Genomic DNA, 21,918 nt, shown 5'->3' with positions numbered 1-21,918 from the left:
TTTGCAGGCGTTCAGACCTTTTGTTCACAGTTTGGAGAAAATTGCAATCTTTTCTTGCTACTGTTCCAGCTTTAGCCATGCTTGGTTAAGCCAATGCTCAGATTTCTCTGGATTCATTCACATCCACTAATCTGGGAGCGAGCAGGGCTGGATTTTCTTCTCTTTTCCTGGAGTATTTTGTTTTCAAACCGACACCAGCAGAACATTTATTTTTACAATCTTAATATTTTTGCAGTGACTGTACTTTCTGAAATTTCCCTCTCTTTATGGGGTGGACATTTATCTGAATCATGTTAATATTTCCTGAGCTTCACTAAAGAAATAAAAAAAAAGAAGCCACTGCTATAGGCACAGGTAATAAAAATGATGTGGTGACATTGTATAAACCAGCATCCAGTGCTTGTTCATGGGTTGGTTAACTTCTGTGAGTGGTGTCAATAGCTCCTGTGGGATAAGCCTGGCTTACATCTTTGTGGAAAAGATCTCAGAAAGTTTAGTAGCTGAAGGGTTATTTTTTAATAAAAAGTGAGTGAGATGGAGCGCGCTGATTCTGATTAACCAACTGTGACAGATGGTAATTCTTCCCTTTAAACGTGGCTTAGAGAAATTAAATTCAAGGTGATTTAAGAACTCTTTAAGAGCTGCTGAACCCAACTTAAAGAAAAAACAAAAAGCAGAGCAGAACACCTTGAAGTTTGCTTTGTTTGCTCTTGCCCGGGTGTCTCCAACGCTGGGGAGCCAGCGCCGTTCCCAGGGACCCACGGGGACCTTTCCACCCAAGTGCAGTGGCCAGGGTGCCATGGCACTGGCCCAGGAAATGTGTCTGGCTGTGCAAACCTCCTCCAAGCTGAATAATGGCAATTCAGTATTATCTCAGGAGATCATGCTACTCAAAATAAACCTTTTGGGGTTGGAGGAGGGGATTATTATACATTTCATAGGAGGTTCGGTCCCCGAGCTCTGCAAAACTTGTGCTGTATGGTTTTGAAGGTGTTTGTGGGGCTTGGGTTGACAAGGAACAGCTGAGACCTTCCCACTGTGATTCCCAAAGCATTGATTGGTGTTGAGGGATCTCAATTTGCCAGGGCCAAACCAGCTCTGTTCACCTGGTTTCACAGTAACAGTCTATGAACAGCAACAGCCTACCCTTCATCAAATTGCATCATCATAAAGTAAATCCAGGATCTCAAAACTGGACTCAGTTGCACTCTAAAGAGGCTGGAATCTGACTGCACACCCTGATTAGATGGTTTAAAGCTCTGTGTGAAACCCCAGACTGAGCAAAGTTTGCAGTTCTTTTCATGATGGGCATATGCCTTCTTGATTTACACAGGAAATCAAACCCTAAACCTTCAGGGCATTCCTGCTAATCACGTTTCTAGAAACAGCACACAAAGACAAATAACAGACTTCAGCATCCTGATTTGTAAAACCATGAGAAAAGAACTTGTAAGAGGGGTGGAGTTGTCTGGGTGTACCTTGGGAGCACAGCATTCCCCTGCTTGTCCCTAAAGGATCAAATACAAGATTGTACCTGAGCAGGGACATGACTGAGCCGGGATATCAAGCCTTGTACGAGGGGATGCATCCTGCTGGGAGCAGAGCAGCACATCCCTGAATTCCTGAGGTGCTCCTGTCCCAGCCCTTTGGTTGATAACCATGTGAAGAAGAAAGTGAGCCAGCTGATGTTCAAATCCTTAAGGGCTTCCCAGGGTGGCACCCGTAGCTATTACTCTTTATGTAGCTGAGGTATTGTAGCACAAACATAAATCTCTTTATTTATAAAACACAGTGTTTCAGCTATTTTGTGTTATCTTGGTGTCAGTGGTCTCAATATGATTTCTGGAAATTGCTTCTGTCAGCTGTGGGGTAACTGGGAGTTGGAAATATATTTATGTGTGCACCTTTGTATTTCACTCTCTACATGTGTACGTGCACATCTCTATTTATATCAGATACTGTTCTCAATTAAGTTTTAGTCCAATTCTTCCACTGATTCTATTAATTTATAGAAAATTGTGAAAACCATTCACAGCACAGTTTTTAAGTAGAATTCCTGCCCTCTGCTAGCTGTGGAGTTTGAAATGGACACAAGTGATTATGTTCATTTTCCCTTGTCTGGCTGGATGAGTTCTTTCCTCTGGAGAAATTTCTCAGGTGCATGTTCACATGTATTAGTCAAATATTATAATTTTCTGTAGGTGTTCTCTAACACAGACATACACTTCTGGGTGTCCATCTCACCCCTGGAAGTGTCCAAGGCCAGGCTGGACAGGGCTTGGAGCAGCCTGGGACAGTGGAAGGTGTCCCTGCCCATGGCAGGGCGTGGCACTGGATGAGCTTTAAGGTCCTTTCCAGCATAAACCAGACGTGGATTTTATGATTGTTTAAACAATCCTGTTGTTAAGCAGAGCCTTGTGGGGAAGGGAAGGAATTATCTTTGTTTTCTGATGGCTGTTTTTTCCCTGTAAGTCTTGTGCTAGTGCAATCTTTCAGACTCATCCCAAATTATGTTTTTTTGGACATACTTGTCTATGATGCTCATTCTGTTCAACTTCTGCCTTCTTCCATAACCTATCCTTCAGCAAGGAGCCTGGTCCTGGAGTGGGAAACCTGCTCTTTGTCCAGTCACAGGCAATCAGGAGAAACAGGCTCTGAGCTCCTGCGTGGCTCAGGGTGGAACCTGCAACCTCAGAGCAGCAAAGTGGGCACCTTTTGTTATTTTCAATGCTGGTGGAATGATTTATTAATGTATATTTTATATATCCCAGCATCTTATGCATCCCAGTGTCACAACTGTTACCAAACCACCAGTGCTGAGCACTTTAAAGTGCTCAAAGTGGTGGCACTTGTGACCTGAGATTTGAATATATGGTGATTCCCATGAAATCATCGTTTTTCTGCATCTTGAGGCTCTCAGGAAGAAATGACAGGCTTGAATTAACGCTTGGTCATTATTGTTCTATCATGTGCTCTCATTGCTTCGTGAGGATTAGGGAGCTGGTGATCATATATCTGTATTTGTGTGCCAAGGCATCACCACTGGTATTTACTGTGATTACCCTGGTGGAGAAAATACTTTACATTATCACAAAACGGTCTGAAGTGGGAAGATTGTGCAACAAAGCCCAGTAGAGCCAGTCTGATGAGATGCTGACAAGTGTTAATGTGTTCAATAATCAATATTTAATAAGAATTATGGAAATAGCTCTTCTTCATGAAAGGTATTTAGTGACTGTATTTGTTTCTGATAGCTGTTTTTGAAGTGTGTTGGTTTATTTGTTTTGTCTTCTGTGCTGGGTTCAGTTTCCAAGGGAAAAACCTCAAATCTTGATGAGTAATTCTTCAGATTAAAATTAAGAGCAGTCTTTCTGCATGACAACAGCTATGATAGCTTTATGCACTCCTTAAAAAACTTTTTTTTTAAAATTTTTTGTCACTTTTTCTATTTGCTGTGGAGGAAAGCTGGTTGAAGTCGTATCTCCCAGCTCAGGAGTGGTGCTCATTGGGGGTGCACAGCAAAGTTCAGCTTTATTTATCTGCTACCTGCAAAGCAAGGGATAAGTGCTGCTGAGAGATGGAAAAGTTCATTCTCTCCAGCAAGGTTACTCTTCTTGATGAGCATTAAAAGATAGCTTTGAGCCATTCACAATTATGACCTTGACTAGGAAAATGTAAGTTAATAAGGCTTCAACAAATTATGGTCTTTTTGGTCGATTTGCCTAGTGAACTGTTAATTGTAAAACTGAAAGACATTATGTTCAGCTTTCTCTATCACATCTTTTGTGTTTTAACAGTGACACTTCATTGAGTGCAATTAACAAAGCCTAGGAGATTTATTAACACACTTCTTCATGGCCAATGATCCATTCCACTTAAGACATAACACTGTAAAATGCACATTATCTCCTTTTGGCACTTACAATAATGCTTCATGAACTAGGAAGGCATATGTTAAAGCAGATAAAATAGCATTATTAGCTGACAAATCTTACAATTTATTAGACAGTTAATTTATCAGCTTAAAAGACACTTAAAACAGCTGTGCATTTAATGTCTTTTTAATGTATCCAGTAAAACTTGCATAATTGCCTGTAGTGCAATTTATTTTTAGCTATGTTGCAAAATGTCTGCATTTACTGTTTACATCTTCTTTAATTTTTCCTGCAAGGCTCATCACATCGAGGCACGGCTCTAACAATGAGGGCAGATAATCAGATAAAGAGCCTGCTTGTCCAAATGGCCGCCCATGAATGAACTATTCACAAGTCCACGCTGAGCCGGACCGAAGAGTTCCTGCGTTTTATCTCCACCCCAAGGGCGAGAGGGAGGGGGGGAAAAACCCAGGGAGCCCCGTAGGCAGCGCGGTCATGGAACGCCGGGCACCTCGGAGCATCCCTGGAATTAGCATTTGGAGCCCATTCGCAGCCACATGTCTGGGGTGTAAACTAACAAGGCTCCAAGACTGCATTAGCAGAGGTGTTTCATTTTATAATTAAGGTAACTGCTCCCTGCAGATCCATTGCAGCAGCCCTAAGTAGTGTCTGTGAAGGGAGTGGTGGAGAGGATACACATTTAATGACTCCGATGCATAAATTGGCTGTGTTTGTTTATTGCTTTCTAATTTAATGGAACCTTTTGTTAAATCTTTCTGCCTTTTCTTCTTCTTTTTTTTTTTTTTTTTTTTTTTGAGCGTACCGCTAGTAATGATTTCTGTGGGAACAAAGGGTGTTGCTTATTAAAATAAAAAGTCAAACATTGCCGTTTCCATTAATTAAATGTCAGATTAGCCTAATCTTTTTATAAATATTGGATATAATCTATTTACAGAGGGAAATCAGATCTGCAGATGCTGGGGAAAGAGTGTGGAGATGTAATTCTCCTCGCTTTGCAGAAATCTGGTGGGGTGGGGGAGCTGGATGGGTCAGACCTGCAGCTGGGATCCCAAAACAAAGCAGATTTTACTGAATACAAGGAGCACAGGGATATAGGTACCTCTCCTGAAGGAATAGGTGAGTCTTGAGAGAGGGAAAAAGCTCTTCTGGAGAGTTTCCAAATTGAGGAGTCTGAGAGTAGCCAGATTTCCAAATGCCCAGAGACTGAAAATGAGTGGAATCCATCAACGAGGGCTATGCACCAAAAATACGTGAATAAAAGGAGCAAGGGAATGTTTTATAAAACCATAGAATTCTTTAGGAAAACCCTCAAAGATAATGGAGTTCAACCACGCCCCCAGCACTGCCAAGGCTGCCCCTGCCCCATGTCCCCAGGTGTCACATCTGCACAGCTTTTAAACCCTTCCAGGGCTGTTCACTTCAGCACTCTTCAACTTCATCTGCTGCAAATCCCAGCCTTCAGTCCAGGTGCGAGTTACTCTTTGTCCCAGGCTTGGCAAAGTATTTCAGCCCTCTTCTCCCTGGTTTTTGGGAAGGGGCAATAGAAAAGAAATGGGATTTTCAACATGCACATCAATCTCTACACAAGAATTGAGTAATCCAAGGCTAAATCCTCTTAAAACCCTTTCATCATGTCAGGATGCTTTTTGATTTTCCCTCTAAATGTAGTTATCCACTCAGAATTACTGTGTTCAGTGCAAGTTTACAGAAGTGCTGAAGGTCTGCAGTAAATGTGTTAACAACCCCAGTCAGCCTGGAAAACACTATAAAAACTTTTCTCATGAATTACTAACATTAGGAGACTGGCAAAATGATAAATTGTCCAAATGAGGGGGATGAGAGGAAAATGAATGAATTATTGAAGTCAAGTATAATAGAGGCGTATGGATACCTGTAGTCATTACAAGAAAAAGTTGTGTATTACATTTAATTAAACCCAAACAGGTAATAGTGCATTATTCATGCAGAGATAGGCATCTAATGAGAGCTGCTTCTCCCTTGCACTAGTGCAGCATTGTTGACTGTTTCATTGCTGCCCACTGAATTCTCAGAGAGGTGTCTTTGTCCCAGTTACAGCTGAATCCAGAGGACATCAGGTTTCTGGTGAGAGTAACCTGGTAATCTGTAATTCCAAAAGTACAGCTCTTTTTATGAGAGACTTTAAAGGCTGCCACTGCAGAAGGAGGTGCTCTTTAAGTTCTCCCTCTGCTTTTAGCAGGACACCATCATCTGTTCCATGTTGTCTCAATTTATCATCATGAATTTAATTTCCAATAATCGAAAGGTAAAACATTTTGGGCAGGAAATTCCTAGAATTATCTGTTCAGGACAGCACCAATGTTGGGGTGATGCTGTATTTGAAGAGCAGCTTCACATTTAAAGCAGCATTTTCTTAGAGTAAAATCTAACCTTTGAAATCTTTCTTATGCATAATCCACCTTGTTGCAGAAATAATTATTTTACAGCCTAGTGGAGTTCTCTAATTTTGTGAGCAGCTTAAAAATAAGCTCATCTGTAACCACAAACACTTGAGAACCTTTTCATAGTCCTTGTTTGGAAGCTTTCAGGCACGGAAAGAGGACAATTCATTGCAAAATGATAGCTTGGAAATACAGTTTGGCTTATCTGGATTTTTTTTCCGTGCTGTTTAATGAACAGGTATTTTCTAAAAAGATAAAAAAGCTGCAAAACCAGGAATGAAAAGCAGTGATTAATTTTTTTTTTTTTGTTAAACTTTAGGAGCCCTTCTCTCCAAACCCTGGTGGGTGAAGGTGGTTTATAAGTACAGTCCTCAACACAGAGCATGTGGCTGGAGATGTCACCTCTCTTCAAAGGCTTGTTTCTACTTCTTGGAAGATGAATTTGTGTGGAAAAAGCACACGTTGGCTCTGAAATTCTGATTTGTCTACAGACCTGTGTGACCCCTGTCATTTGAGAGGTAAAAAGTCCAAAAAAAATGTAATTTTTAGAAAGCTCATCCTGGCATGAGAACACAGAAAATCTTGGCATGTTTCTGACCACTGGGGTGAGTGAAGGAGATGAGGAGCTGGAGGAAACAGGCCTGTTCCCTGTTCTTTAATTCCACCAGGTTATTCCTTCCAGCCTTTCCTACTTGGGACCATAAAATTTGGAGAGTTTAAGAAATCATAATCATCTGGAAACAGGTTAACAGCTTCCCCCTGGGATTGTTAGTTTATTAAACAACTAAACCTTAGTTCCCCTTTACACGGGACACTGCCATAAGATAATTAATTACTGTGTCAGAGCCTGAAAATAGTTGGTTTCACTGTGTTTTAAAAACATTTCATTAAAAATTATTTGTAGAAAAATATTGTTTTATTTCTAGAGGCTACTGTGCCACACCTTTCTGTCTCACTAGGTGGGATTTGCCTTCCCTGATGTGTGAAATCCCTCCCCAGTTTCTCAGCAATCTCCACAAAAGTATCTTTTTATAAACCCACATTTGAGCAGACACTGCTGGTTTTGCTAGAAACACATTTGGTGTCGTGGGGAAGGGTCCAAGGGAAGCAGGAACGTGTGGGAATCCCTTTTGGGGCTGGAATCTTTTGGGGAGAGGGTTTTTGGGGACGGGGGATGCTCTGAGCCCCCGTGTGGGATTCTCCACAGCTTTAGTTACTGGTACAGCTCTGCTTGTGAGAAACACCCGAGGAAAAAGGAGAAGCAGCAGCTCTTCCCATGGGTTTTCCAGGCAGCAATTAGAAAACTGTATCCAGTGAGCTTTCCTGACAAAAATCACTTCAAGGATGTTGCACAGAAAAGATTTATACCTCCTTCCATCCTCTCCAATAGTAAAAAATCTGTCCTTTTTTCTACTGGCTTGTTATTCAACCTGCCCTCCTAGAAGATGAACCTGTAGTTTAAACTAGTTTTGGGTCATGTTGTTTTTCCCCCTGAGCATCAGAAGCCAGATGTTTTCAGTGCAAAGGAAATTAATGGCCTAAATAATGAATATATTGAAGCACTGCAGCCACAGTCCATCTGCTGCTTTAGGCACTGCTATTGGGGAAGCAGGATCAGACCCTTTTTAGTTGTTGGAGTATATTTATTATAGATCTTGTAAATGTGAATAAAAGAAAGATTAGCCTGGTCTGTGAGGAGTAAGGAATGATGTGGAGGGGATTGTGGCAGCTTGGAATAGCTGGAGAAATTGTATGGATCCCAGTCTTTCATGGCAATTCCTTGGTGTCCTGACCCATCCCAGCTTTGGTCCCTCACCAGACCCAGTCTTGCAGCTCCTGCTCCAGCACTGCCCACCTGGGAATGCTGTGAGCCCTTTATTCTAAAAATGTTTTTGTTGTGACCCCACAGGAAGCTGTAATGACCATTCCAGAGCATCCTGACAAGAATATTTTATATAAAAAGCTGTGTGGGCAGAGCCCTGGGGAGGGAGAGGCACTAGAATAGAAAACAACCACAACATTTTAATTTGTTTTCCTGGAAGCTCTCTTTAAAGTTGTTTTTTTTTCTTCATTATCATACATGGAAATTCCCACAGAAAGGCAGGACATTTCCAAAGTCCAAAGATGGTGATGCCTCGACAAATAATGGCCTTCCAGCTGATTTTGTATTCTCTTTGTATTCCAGCTTGGCTGGAGTCTGGTTCTTTTGGATGTGCAACGCCCATGACTTGATTCCATCACTTTGATTTCAAGTCCAGTGAAAATTTGCTCTTTAGATCTTGGAATTCACCTTTTTACGGTTCTTCTACCATCCTTGATTTTACAGAATGTCCAAATGACTGCCACCAAAACAGCTTAGCAAGGTTCCAGCTTTCCCCCAGCCTTTTGTCCCAACCAGATTGACCTGGCCCACCCTGCTCTGTGTAACTACAACCCCAAATATCTATGTAATGAAATAAAAAAATTCCTAAGTCCAGGTCAGAGCAGTTGGAAGGTCAACTTCCTGCTATTCTGTGATAAATCTAGGAATAAGCTTTTATTTGCTGAAAGTGTGTGAGAACTTCACACTGATCCAATATGAAAGAACAGCAGAATCAAGGACAAAAATCACTTTTTGTTCATTTGAATTCTGAGACTTAAAGATCACTGCTTACAGAGGCTGGCAAAAATATACTTTTAGTGGGCTGGGAAGGAAATCTGTAAAACATATACAGGTATAAATGGAAATTGAGAGTTTGAATGTATACAGTGTTTATTTATGTTTTGAAAACGTCAGGGGGTCTGGCTGGGTAAGGAACTGGGTGCTCGAGAGAGTGGGAAAAGATGCACAGTAACTCTTCAAAGTTCTGGTGGTTTGAAAGTCACAGGAAGGGAAGAGGTCTGCCTCCTATGGAGAGAAAATATTTTCTTGCACCAGGTCAGTGATCTTCAAATGAAGAATAAAAAATCTCTAAGTAGGTTTAGAGATATTAGAGAGCAACATCTCCTAAGAAATCCTTTCAGGGAATTGGCCCAGTGGTCTGAGTCAACAACGGGATTTTATAGCAGTGCCCATGTGGGGATGATGCTGGAGGAGCCTTTTTGAGCTCCTGCATAATCCTGGAATGGTGGAAATATTCATCTACACCCTTGTTATTGGGAATTTTTGCCCAGTCGGCAGAATAGAGATGTGAAACCAAGGTGATACAATGCCAGGAGCTGGGGGTGTACTGTGAAAAGCAGGAATTTAGGCTGGATAATTTAAACTCTGGTTCGTGCTCTTGTACCTCTCCCCCGACCCCAGTTTTGTTCAATTGGTACCAACGTGTCAGGCTGGATTTTCAGCCCATTTAATCATCTGCCTCTACCTTTGCCTATGTTTGTTTCTATCACCAGGCTAAAAAGGCTGCTCTGAGCGGGTTATTGGATGAGGCAGTGCTCTGTGAGCTGCAGAGCACTTTCCCTTAGTGGTGATAAAATGGTGATAAAAACCAAAAGTGACACTTCAAACGCGTGCCTGCTTTTGAGCTTCAGTGCATATTGCTTTTTCTCCCCCAAACACAACTCTTTATTTTTTCCCTTCGACAACTGATGGCTTTGAAAGAGAAGAAGGATGCACATATGGCACAGCAAGTCTTCCCAATATCTACTGGTATGATCTGCAGAAATGATGTGAGCCATCAACATATCTGAGCCTACAGAAGCTCTTAATATTTCGAGAATATTTTTCTCTGCCAGAAAGGTTTCCAGCTCGGCTGTTTCTGTGGCTGGGACTCACCAGTATCCTGCAGCTGCCTTGGGGGTATACAGAACTGTATTAAAATTGTTTGGAGTTACGTCTTTATTGGGTTTGCAGCAGCTTTGTATCACCCAAGAGTTCAATTTCAAGTGCATTTGCCCCCCCCCCCCCTTCCCACCCCCTCTCTGATAACCTAAACCAGAATAAGAGTTGCTGCATTAATTATTGTCTCCTTTTAATTAATTAAAGAGGCCCAGAACATGAATGTGTTGAAGTATGGCTGCAGGGACAATTGGCAGGGAAAAAACAGAGGCTGAGAGAAGTTCCCTTGAGAGGCTCCACAGAGCTGTCCTGCCATGACCCCACTGCTGGCACCCCAGTCCTCACACAAACCTGGCTCCATTTTCTTCCTCAAACCCTAATTTTTACCTCACTCATCTTTTCTTCCTTTCTCTCTTAGTTTTAAGCTTTCTGATAGTCTAAAAGCCTGTGGTTGAGAGAAGAAAACCCTTTTTGCTGCCCATTCTCTGCCCTCAGCTCCTCAATCTGGGCACCTTCACAAAGCAGCACGAGGGGGTAACACTGTCCCCTGTCATTTGTCTCAAAGCCTCTCCTCATGTTCATTTCTGTTTGTGCTTAAAGCATTTTTCTATGCTGCCTCTGCTGTTTTTCTGAAGCCCGGGGGCAGGAGAGGCTCTGGGTGCTGCAGGATCCCATTTAAAAGACAGTTCTTTAAGGATGCTGTGCAGGAATCAGAGCTCTGAGAAGGACCAAAACTGATGAAAGATTCAGAAAATTGGGTTGGAGACAGGGCTGAAGGAGCTGGGTTTGCTGGCAGAAAAGTCAATATCTCTTTCTCTCTGTTGGGCTTAGGAAAAGAAGGAATTAGCTTCCTTTGCAGCAAAGATTTTGGATAAAAAGGGTTGTTAAACATTAAGACAACTCTCCTCACAAAGTGAGGGCTTCTCTTCTCTGACTTCTTGTGGACAGATTTGTCAAATTCCTGCTGGTTAAAATGTAGGTGAAGCCCCTTCTCCTTGGTTGGCAGGGAAGTGAACTCAAACTTCCTAACACCTTTCTCTTCTTCTAATGTCTGTGTAAACACAGGAGCATAAAATCCTTGCCTTTTTCCACACAGGGCTGTGGAAAAATCAAGTCTGATATGGTTAATATTTTATAACTGCTCTGAGCTATAAAAAAATTGGCACTGCTTCTAAAGTTGCTGCAGAAAGGATGGATAATTTATAAGAAAAATGTGGGGACTGTCCCATCTTCTGATTTCAAAACCTGCCAGGTTGGAGTTATGATCTCTAAAGTGCCTGTTTTAATTTTGGGGGGGTGAAGTTGATAAGGACATGTGCAATTGTCACAATAACCTCGCAGAAAACTTCATTAATGTGCAAATCCCAGGGAAATGGCCAAAGATTTCCTTCACACGTATCGAGCACTTAATGCAACATCAGCCCATGGAAGGTGGAAGCCCAAATAATTCTTTTGAGAGCTGGAAGAGGGGGTTTAGGTGTGGTGGTTGATACCTGATGATGTGCAGGTGTTCTAATAAATGCACAGATGCTTTTTTTAAATGGAACATTTGGAGAGCTGTGTTTGCCGTGGCTTCTTGTGCTTGGCCAGGGCTTGGGGCGAGCTGGGCTGGTGGGAGGTGTCCCTGCCCATGGCAGGGGTGGCCCTGGATGGGATTTAAGGTCCCTCCCAACCCATTCCATGATCCTGTGACTCTGCTCCCTGAGCACATCCCCTCCTCAGCCCTTTGAATGCCCACAGCTCACCCCACTGCACCTCCCTGAATATCCCCCAGTGAGAAAAGGAAGAGCAATCCATTTTTTTTTTTTTTTTAATTCCTTTGGTTCTGTCATAACCTTAGCGCAGCTTTAAAACTGAGTTTTGCATTTCATGATTTGTTCTTCCCACACACACGCACATATTCCCACTCCCCCTCAATGAGGTAATTGCATGACAACTAGATTAATATCTTTTACATACTTATTAAACTCAATAAGTGGTCCTGCGCAAACAATTGATATTTAATTACCGTATTATCATCCTACTAAATTTTAATTACTATTCATTTAAAATACCTCATATGTTATCATTCATGGTAATGTCGATTTGTTTCTCTGTAAATGTTTCTCTGTAAATCCTAAATTCAGGTTGAAGTAACCTGCAAAGGGATTTGGGTTTCTCAGGGTAATGGGATGTTTAATGCAGGTCCAAGGTATTCCAATATGATATAGAAAGGGAAAATTGAACTACCAGCTGGTACTGGTCCAATTAAAAAATGTGGTTTTGAACCAAAATTCAGAAAAGGTTGAGTGACTTTACCTTTCAAACTGCCTTTCAATGTCATTTCAACTTAAAAGATCTTAAGCCAAGAGAAATTAATAATTAGCAGCTGACAATAGCTGATTGTTATGAACCAGAACAATTCCAAACTAGGCAAAGAATGTGAAAAAAGCCTAAAATCACAATTCTATGATAAACTTACCCCTTCCACTGATCATTGTTTTTACCTCTGACAAGTATCAATTTTCTAGATCTCATCCATGAGTCACTTAATTACTCCTCAGAGAAAGGAAAATATGTGGTAATTTTTGTAGTGAAAAAACAACCCCCTTTGAGGTAAAATCATCACACCTGCAGCAGGAGGCAGAGATTGGGGTCTCGTGATCGCATTTGCCTAAATCTCTTTGGTTTTGTAATTTATTGACCAGGGTTTTAAAATAACAGGGATTTATTTTCTGCAGTTGTGCATACAAGAAGTGGAGCAGTTGTTGATGACTCTGCTGAGAAAGGTCACAGGCTCTGAATCAGAGCACTTTGCTCAGCTCCTTCTTGCTCTTGCATTCATTGAAATTAAATCTCTTCAGAGAGCTCTTCAAACCCATTGTGCTTTTCACAACCAGGCACGTGAAACTATTAATATCTGTACTCTGGCAGCAAGATTTCCCAAATTTCTGCAGAATCTCTCTTTTTTTCTCCTCAGTTTTGCAATTTCTATAGGTGGTCCTTGATCCCATCTATTTCTTTGCATTGTGAAAAACAGGTTCAGCTTGTTCCTTGTAAAATTTATAAGGTCTCTTTTTTGACCTAAAACATATTTTGTAAGAAGGAAGTTTAGTAACAGCTTGGAAAAAGCTTCTTCCACATGGTTTGGTAATTTGAGGGGATTCAGTTTTGTGGGGTTATTTTTATTGTTGCTTAGTTATCTTCCAGAAAAGTCCATGGAAAGGATCAGCTTTCTTGTATCAATTTGCTAAAAATACACTTTTTTACTGCAACCACGAGATTTTTCTTTGGCAATTAATTGTGTGACTCAGTCCCATAAGCTGCTATAATGACTTTATGGGCTGCCAGTGATACATAACCTATTGACTTTCCTTTGGTTATGGGACTATTACTTTCCTGATTGATTTAATCATTCCATGCTACCTTTACCTATCTCCTTGCTCTTATGAAACACGATTGACTCCCTGATCTTTAAAGGGCTGATCCAAGGGCAGGGGAAATCAAGGGGAGGACGTGGCAGCCCTCAGATGTCTCTTGGTTTTGCTCCTGCCTGAGGTGGACTTTACTCATGGATAAATTCCAGAACAGACCTCTGAGTATGATAAAATAATAATTATGTGGGTTTCTATTGGTGTATTTATCATAATGGAGAACAGGCAATTTTCCCTCTTCACAAAGCACCAGAATTGAGTTCCTGGGGGAATTATTGCTTTACTAATTACACCAGGTTTTATTCATTTTTTACTGGGACAAACAATCCCATTTCCTTCAGGTGAGTTTATTTGCATGAACTGTGCAGTCTGAGGATTGACATTTCTATAAATCAGGGGGAAAACCAGAGCTGTTGGTAGCCTGTGTATCATGGGCATAATAGAGCCTTAATTTCCTTAGGAACATTTAATATGCAAACACTTCCCTGAGACCAATTTACTGATTGGGATGAAATTTATACAATATATTCATGGTAGGAACTCGTGAACTTTAAACATTTAAACCAGTGCTGGACTTTTGAGGGAATGACCCCATGGCAATGAAGTTATGGCAGGGGGAGGCACAGGGAAACCCAAAGTGTGTCCCGACTGTGGTAAAATAACCAATAAATAATAAAATTAATAAATAAATAATGGGATGAATGACAGAAAAGACAAATTTACTGACCTGGGCTTCGGTGTGCTTAGACCCTGTATATTGTAATTTTTATAACACATATTCACTGTAACACTTTAACTAAGAGAGTTTGTGTATTAAATGATGTTAGATTAGGATATTTAATGGCTTATAGGATCTAGGGAGGACCCAGGAGGCTAATTTGTTTGCATTAGTTGGACGGGTCAACTGCTTCAAACATGCAGATTATAGAACTACTGGTAGATTGCATTACACAATTTAAATAAATAGTAGCAATTTGTCAATGTCATCTTAGCTTCAACATTTTCCTTTTAAACCCCGGGAAATAGTAGCTCCAATTAAATTGACCTTTTCTTTTCTGCATCTTCATGTTATTAGTAGATAATGCTTAGTCTTTTAGCAAGTAAAAAAAAAAAAAAAAATAAAAAAAAGCAAGGAATAAAAATAATTCCAAAGCAACGAGGCACTTGGAGGAAACTTTCAAGGGAAAATTACATTCTTTATAAACAACTGAATCCCATTTATCACCCAATAAATTTTACAAGTCAGATATACATATATATGTCAGAAATAAATGAAGACACATGAATTGCTGGATCTCAGTGATTAAAACTTTGGTTTCAAGAGACAATTGCAGGTTCTTGGCATGGCAAAGCTTTAGGTTGGATTATTCATTTTGGAGTATGATGGTTAAATCATCCAGATGTGAACTACCCTCAGCCACATCTGGAATGTGAGGAGTTGAGGGTAGGGATCCACTTACTCAGTCTTGGAGCACAAAAGGAGCTGGGCTGGAAAACCTGGATGTCTTGTAGTCAAATGAAGTGGTGAAATACTTAAATTGTCAGGAGACATGGAAGAATTTGGCTCATGAAATTTCCCTATGTCCATGTGCATAAAAATTGCTTTAATCCTTTGTCCTCCTGAAAAACATTAGCAGTAAAATCAGAATTTGCTCCAATTTTGGTAATGGAGGTTGTTTTGAAGCCATGGCAGCTCGATGATTTTGAGAAAAATTTGGCCAGAGAAAGATCCCTAAAAATTCCTCAGCATTCCGGCAAATTCCTGGGACAGGAACTCAGCTATTGCTGTGTCCTGGTGGAGTTTACCTGGGAAAGGAACATTTCTCCAAATTAGAGCACCTCAAAACTTCAGGTTTTGCTGAATAGGGAAGGATTTATTTTTAGTTGTTCAGGCTGAAAAGGGTTTTCGAGCTACTTTTACTTGCCTGAGCAGTTTGTGACTAAAGCAAGAAAAACTGAAATGTGAAATCATGAAAAAAATACTATTTTTTTAAGGAAGATGCCAATCATCTCAGCTGGAATCCAAGGGGGAAAAAAATCCAACCCAGCCAACCAAGAAACAAACAAAAAAAACCCAAACAAAACCCGACCAGCCAAAAAAATTCTAGTTCAGCCATCTTCAGTGCTGTGGATAGAATGGCAATTCTCATGAGAAAATCCAGGTTCAAATTGGCTTTAATTATCCATTGTTTTATCCATCTCTTTTTTTTTTTTTATCAGCAAATCTGCTTTCTAGTCCTTTCCTTTTGGGTGTTGTATGAGGCATCTCTCACTTTGCTGCTTTGTCTCCAGAGGGATCAGGGAGCTCTGGATAATCTCAGTGTTTGGGTTGAGACATTTCCATGCATTTCTTGTGCCACGTAGCAATAGATCCCAGAAATAAAAACAGAGCCAGTTTCTTGTGCCCCCCTTCATCACACCTGGTGTTTATGTGATGCTCTCAGAGAGTTTGGAGCACCCAGCAAAACTCCCTCTCACACAGAAATTACAACAGCACTGACTTTATAGATTCACCTGCTAATTAAAAGGACTTTTGTTTTCCTGAGCACATGGAATTGGCACATTCCAAAGCTGAATGCTCCAAGCACAGAGCCCGGGATATTTAAAGTTTCACTTTATTTAGAATTCAGAGCGGATCATCCAGCAGCCACCATTTGAAAAGAGGCCAGAAAGCAATTTTAACAATATCACATGTGAGAAGATGATTGCAAGTTTGGGAGAGGGATAATCCTGTAATCTTTGTGATCTAAAACCAGAGGACATGGCATAATATATTAAATACAAAAAAAACCTGGATTCCTGCTACTTTCAGTTCTCACTGCTCAGAGAGCAGATATGGTACTCATGGACCTCTCTCATCATGTTTTTAACATCATTAAACTGAGTAGCTGATCCTCAGAAATTCAAAATAGCCCAGCAGGAGTTGCAAGGATAGGGATTGACCTCTCCCTTCCCATTTTTGGCTTCAGGGACATCCCATGTGTCCCCGGGCACAAGGGAGAAGAGCAAGGGCTGTTCAGGTTTCTGAGATGTTCCTGTGGCTCCAAGATGTCCAAAGTGAATCCTTTGGCTTGTGCTGGGAATAAAAATAAATGGAGAGGTGAAGAACAATCACTTCTGGATTATCTTTTCCCCATCAAGGCAATTAAAGCCAATCAGAAAAACACAAATTTTCAGTTTGAGAGGATAACTGCTAAGGAGTATTTTAAGGTTATTTGGAATATTTTGCCTGCATTTATTTAAAGTGCTATTTAATGTTGGAGATGCCACTGCACCTCCTCTTAGCATCTTTACAAATGCTATGTCATCAAGTGCACTCTTTCTATTTGGATCCAGATACTAAAACGCAGTAGTAAATTTTATGGGTTTGTTTGCTTTTGTACTTTTTGTGGATTTCACAGATTTCTGCTTTGTGATCAATCAATGCCTTTTTTTAAAAATTCCTTCCAGAGCAGTAGCCACGAATTCCTTTCCAAAGGACAAAGAGAGGGCAACAACTTCTAGGAGCCCAGTCTTGACTGGGCTAAATTTCAGAGTATTGTCAGTCTTTGGCTAGCAAGTGTTTTGTAGGAAGATTCAAGGATTCCACAAACACAAAGTTGAATCCTCATTGAAGGATTATTATCCTTTTTCTTTTCTTTGCATATATATATATATATATATATATATATATATATTTTTTTTTTTTTTTTTAAGCTAGTTGGCATTTCTGCTGTTACCTCAAAGATCTGAGTGGAGAGCTCGAGGTGTACCCAACAGATCGATGGTGCATCTCTTTAAGTGTCTGCTCTGGCTGGGGGGTATCAATTGCAGAATTTTGGGGCTTTTCTTCATTTCCATGTGCAGTGCATGGGCCTCACCTCTCCCTGGGCACCTGCCAGTGCAAACTCTGTTGAGATGGATCCGATCTGAGTGGGATTAGCAGAGAGCCAGGTCCCGTGTACGGCGCTGCTTTTGTGCCGTTCCACTGCTGCCGCCGCTCTTTGCCAAAGAGCTCCATCCTTGATTAGCAGCTGGCAGCAAAGCAAGAGAGGTGCACACTGCGGAGCAAAATAAGTCAGAACCAATTAATATTTGTACCTTTCACTGTTCTCTAAGAATTGTTTAAGGATAATTCTGGAAGTTCCATGACTGGGGGTGGTCTGTGGTGTTTTCTCCCTTGTCAGCAGCTCAGACTGGAGCAGAGATGTAACCAAAGTGAAACAGTATATATGCAGTCATTACTCAGCAAATTAAATAAATATGCAACAATTGCTCATTTTTCCTTAAGGGACTCCATACAGTAACAACACTTGGATAAAGAAATTCTCTGCTTTCCCCCATTTCTGTATTGTCTGCATGCCCAGATAAAAAGAACATGGCATCGTGTTAGTTTGTTACAGAGACTGAATCCACATAAACCAGAGGTTTTGATCTCCCTAAATCTGTTTGAAAAGGAATTATTTTGGTGCCTTTCTGGGTTTGCATGAATGTAACTATTATCATTTCCTTTTAAAGTTCAGCCCCACTGCCAAAGGGAAAATTTCTCAGCATAGAAAATGAGTAAGCAGCAGCTTTTCGTTGCTACATCGTTCCATATAAATGAACTGCTTTAATTGATTCTAAATGCAATTAAATAAAATTATCTATAAATTGGTAAATATATCTGTGGCTGCAAATAAAAACTCAGGCTGCTTGAACAGGCTTTCTTCTTTCTGATAAACATCACAATGTCACAGCCTTTGATTTTGGGACTGATGTACGAAGCAGTTTCTTCCAGATCAAGGCAAATCTTCACTCAGGCATTCCAAAGCTTTCCCACCCTCTGTTTCAGTGAGCAATAATCATGCTGGAATATGTGCAAGGATCTTTATGGAAACACTCCTTAAATACTATTGAGAAGGTCTAAGTGTCCACTGTAGATCTGTAAATAAAATGTGATATTATGACAGCAAGTGTGTACAGAAATGTAGAACATCTTGGATGTGTTTGGACCAAGGGTGGATCAGACCTTGCAGGGAGTTATGGGGGAAAAAAGCAGATTTTGATACTGTTTTTAATCAGCAAAATCAAGCTAAAGACTCTGTGCCTGCTGGGTTGAGCTCTCTATCCCAACAACCCCCACACTTCTGGGAAAGTGGGATGGAATTTGGGGAAGAGGCTCCTGTTAATAAGATGGGAGACTCCAGACATTTTTTTACAGAGAGCAAGTTTCCTCTGTCAAGTTCTGCTGTGCAGAACTTTCAAATGATGCACAAGTGACTCCTGGGGGTGCATTTGTCTGTGTCCTGTGACGTGGGGATATTCTTTGGGTGAGAAGGACCTGGAGGAGGAAAGCACAGAGGAGGGAAGAGCTGAGCTCGGGGGGGTTGATGCTGACGTGGGTTTAGGCATGAACTTGGGACAAGAATATAAATTTGTTCTCTTCATAGTTCTCACTGGTACGAGGCACTGCAGTCATGCAACTCGCCCTTTTTCTCAGGCTGAGAGTCATTGCCAAGGCTTGATTTTGGATCTCCTGGTTATGTAGGGGTTTGTTACTGTCCTTCCTTTGGATTAAGATGCACTGTAGGGGGTTTTTATTGTTATTATGTAAAGTTTATATTGATTTTTTTTGAAGAGTGTCTTTAAAAGAATTTCTCTTCATCAACCATGTTGATATAAAATCACATTACTATATTAATGGCCTTTGAATACTGTCCATTAAACTTTGACATTTAAAGTGTTTACTGTGAATACATATTAAGTTTCTCATTAAAGACAAGGTCTGGTTTTCTTGATGTGACTCTTAGATTAAATCAGTCTAATCCAAAATAAATACAAAGATGGAGAATTCATACCAAGCCGCCTTGTAGATTCTCTGTGTGTAAAACAGCAACTGCTTTTGTGGCAGGGAGATTTCGTTTTAGTGTCTCCTCTTTGGCCCTCAAGAAAAAAAATCTGTTCATTGTGTACAAAACCTTTTGCACTTTGACATAAGTCCTTCCAGCAGATTCCCTTTTTTTTATTGAAACAAACTTAAACCATATTCCATTTCACAAAAGTGAAATGTGCTGAACATGTGCTTTTTAAAATAGAAGCATGTGCATCAACTCTTCTACTGAAGATACTTTCTGAGAGCAGTCTCCTGGGAAGGTCCATTACCCAAAATCCAGCGAGCACAGGAAAAGGGTGAAACAGTATTAGATCAAGCTTTACTAGGCTGGATGGCCCAGGCTGTGGAATAAGTGATATTTAATACATGCACTTGGAGGCTCCTGTTGAGTGCCCTGTTTGGTAACCCGGATCAGGATGCTTGTTTAGTGGATAAAAGTGTAACTTTAGAAATTGGCAGGAACTTTCTGTGCTTGGCCACCTGTACTCTCAGCCAGATATGGTGTAAGGAGCCTCAGACAAGCACACTTTTCAAAGTTTGTTCTGTTTCACTTCCTTACAACCACCAGGTTCAAAGAACCATTTATTTAAAAAAAAAAAAAAAGCCTCTCTCAGTTCAAAGATGCATTTATAAAGCTCACTGGTCTTTATGATCAAGCTCATATTTTGTCTTCCCGTTACTAAAATAATACTTTTATCCTGCCCTCTTTTTCCCCTCTCATCTGTTTTGTTATGAAAACATAACCATAATGAAGGTCTCAGGCATTGTATATTCCGGGCAATGTGATACCATAAGTAATAAAAATGGGATTTTTCTCTTGTTGGTGGAGTTTTTGCTGTCAATAATAATTGTATCAAAAATAATGTGAACTCCCACCGACGCCTGCACAGTCAATCAGCATACAGTATTAGCACTTCAGGGACACAAAGGCTCTGAGCCTGATAAAAGAGATTGGACTGAGAATTTTGACCTAAGAATATAATAATGTCTTCCAAGATCTCATTATGCCCGTGCCCATTTGAAACCATCTGGGGCCCGGAATAATAAAAGGAGTGGTGTGAATTTATGAACCCATAGATCCAGCCATGCCCCCTTGGATATTGTGTTGGATTAGTAGATTTACTGCTAATCCAAACACTGTGGGCAAAATTATGTCTTTACATCTGCACTGCGGCTCTGGCGGAGCTGCAGTAACTTAAACGCTTGAAGGGTTGACAGCAGCTCCCCTGCTTCAGGCACAATCTTCTGGCACCCTGCCACCTCCCCAAAAGTGCAGCTCCTCGGATGCACGTCCTCCACGTCTTGCCGTGGCACCTCTCCAAAGGGAGATGCTGCTGCCTCCTGGATGAGAGGGGCTGGTGAGCGGAAAGTCACCGCTGCCGCCTCTGCCAGGTGGGAGCGGCAGCGCTGCCGCCAAGCGAGGCGCAGTTGGCACAGGGAGAGATTGATCCGTCTTCTTCCACTTGCCTCAGGTGCAGAGCCCGAAGAGAAGAGTCTACATTTAATTGGGGGTGTCTTCAGCTAAATAAAATAGTCGTATGCAAATCCTTTTCCTAAGGGGCAGCCGTGTGGGCTCGTGACCTTTCTTTGAATGGTTTGGAGCCCAGAAATCAATGATTACACTAAATCCATAATTATATTCTTTTCATCTGTGGCAGGATACTGATAGCATGACAGATGTGAGACCTTGAAAGCATGAGAACTTCAAAGACCATTGAGATGTGTTACACACCATGGACATGTGGAGCAGGAAAAAATAAAATTAAAAATAGCAAGAGGCTGCTCCACCAATGCTTTGGGTGATCCCTCTCCTGCACATGTGTGTGCACACATGCACACGTGTTTACACACGTGACTCAGATCCCCGGCGAACAGAACAACCTCAAAGAATTTAATATCTTCATTGTTGTTTCATTTTATCTCCAGAGGCTTCCCAAAGAAAGAAGGGGATGGGCTGGAGCAGCCGTGGCTGGAGACACCACCCAGAACCAGGAGATGTGAGTGTGTGCCAGTTCCTCTTGTGCTGCTGCTGGGGGACGTGGCCAAGAGGGTTTGTTCTTCCAGGAGATGTTGCACAACAGTGTTTTTTTTGCCTTTAAAGGGCAGAATTATACAGGATGTTTACTTTTGTGCCTTGTAATAATTAGTTCAGAAAGAAACACGGGGTCAGCGTGGGCAGGGTCTGCAGTAGGGTGTGAGGGAAGCTCAGCCTTCCCACCCCAGACCCCAGAGAGGACAACTCAGGTCCCACCTGGGACAGGTGATGCCTGGGGAGCCCTGAGCCCAGAGATGCTCCCTGGAGGAGGCTGATGTGAAAGGTGTGAGAATTTCAGAATTACTGGGCAAGTGACACATTCCCCGTGTGCCAGTGGAATCCTGGTGCTCCACAACCGCAAGGAGATAAAAGTCTGCAAAGGTAGAAATTTCTAAAAAAAATAAATAGTGTTTCTCATTTATCCCACATTTAAAACTTTCTTTTTTTTTTTTTTTTTTTTTTTTTTATTCAGTCAGTGCCTCACAGTCTTGGCAAGTAGAAAATAAATGTGTTAACAGGGAATGGGAAATTACATTCCCA

The sequence above is a fragment of the Vidua macroura genome, chromosome 14 (genome assembly GCF_024509145.1).
Source record: "Vidua macroura isolate BioBank_ID:100142 chromosome 14, ASM2450914v1, whole genome shotgun sequence".
NCBI lineage: Eukaryota > Metazoa > Chordata > Aves > Passeriformes > Viduidae > Vidua > Vidua macroura.
Note: the sequence above shows the minus strand (reverse complement) of the source record.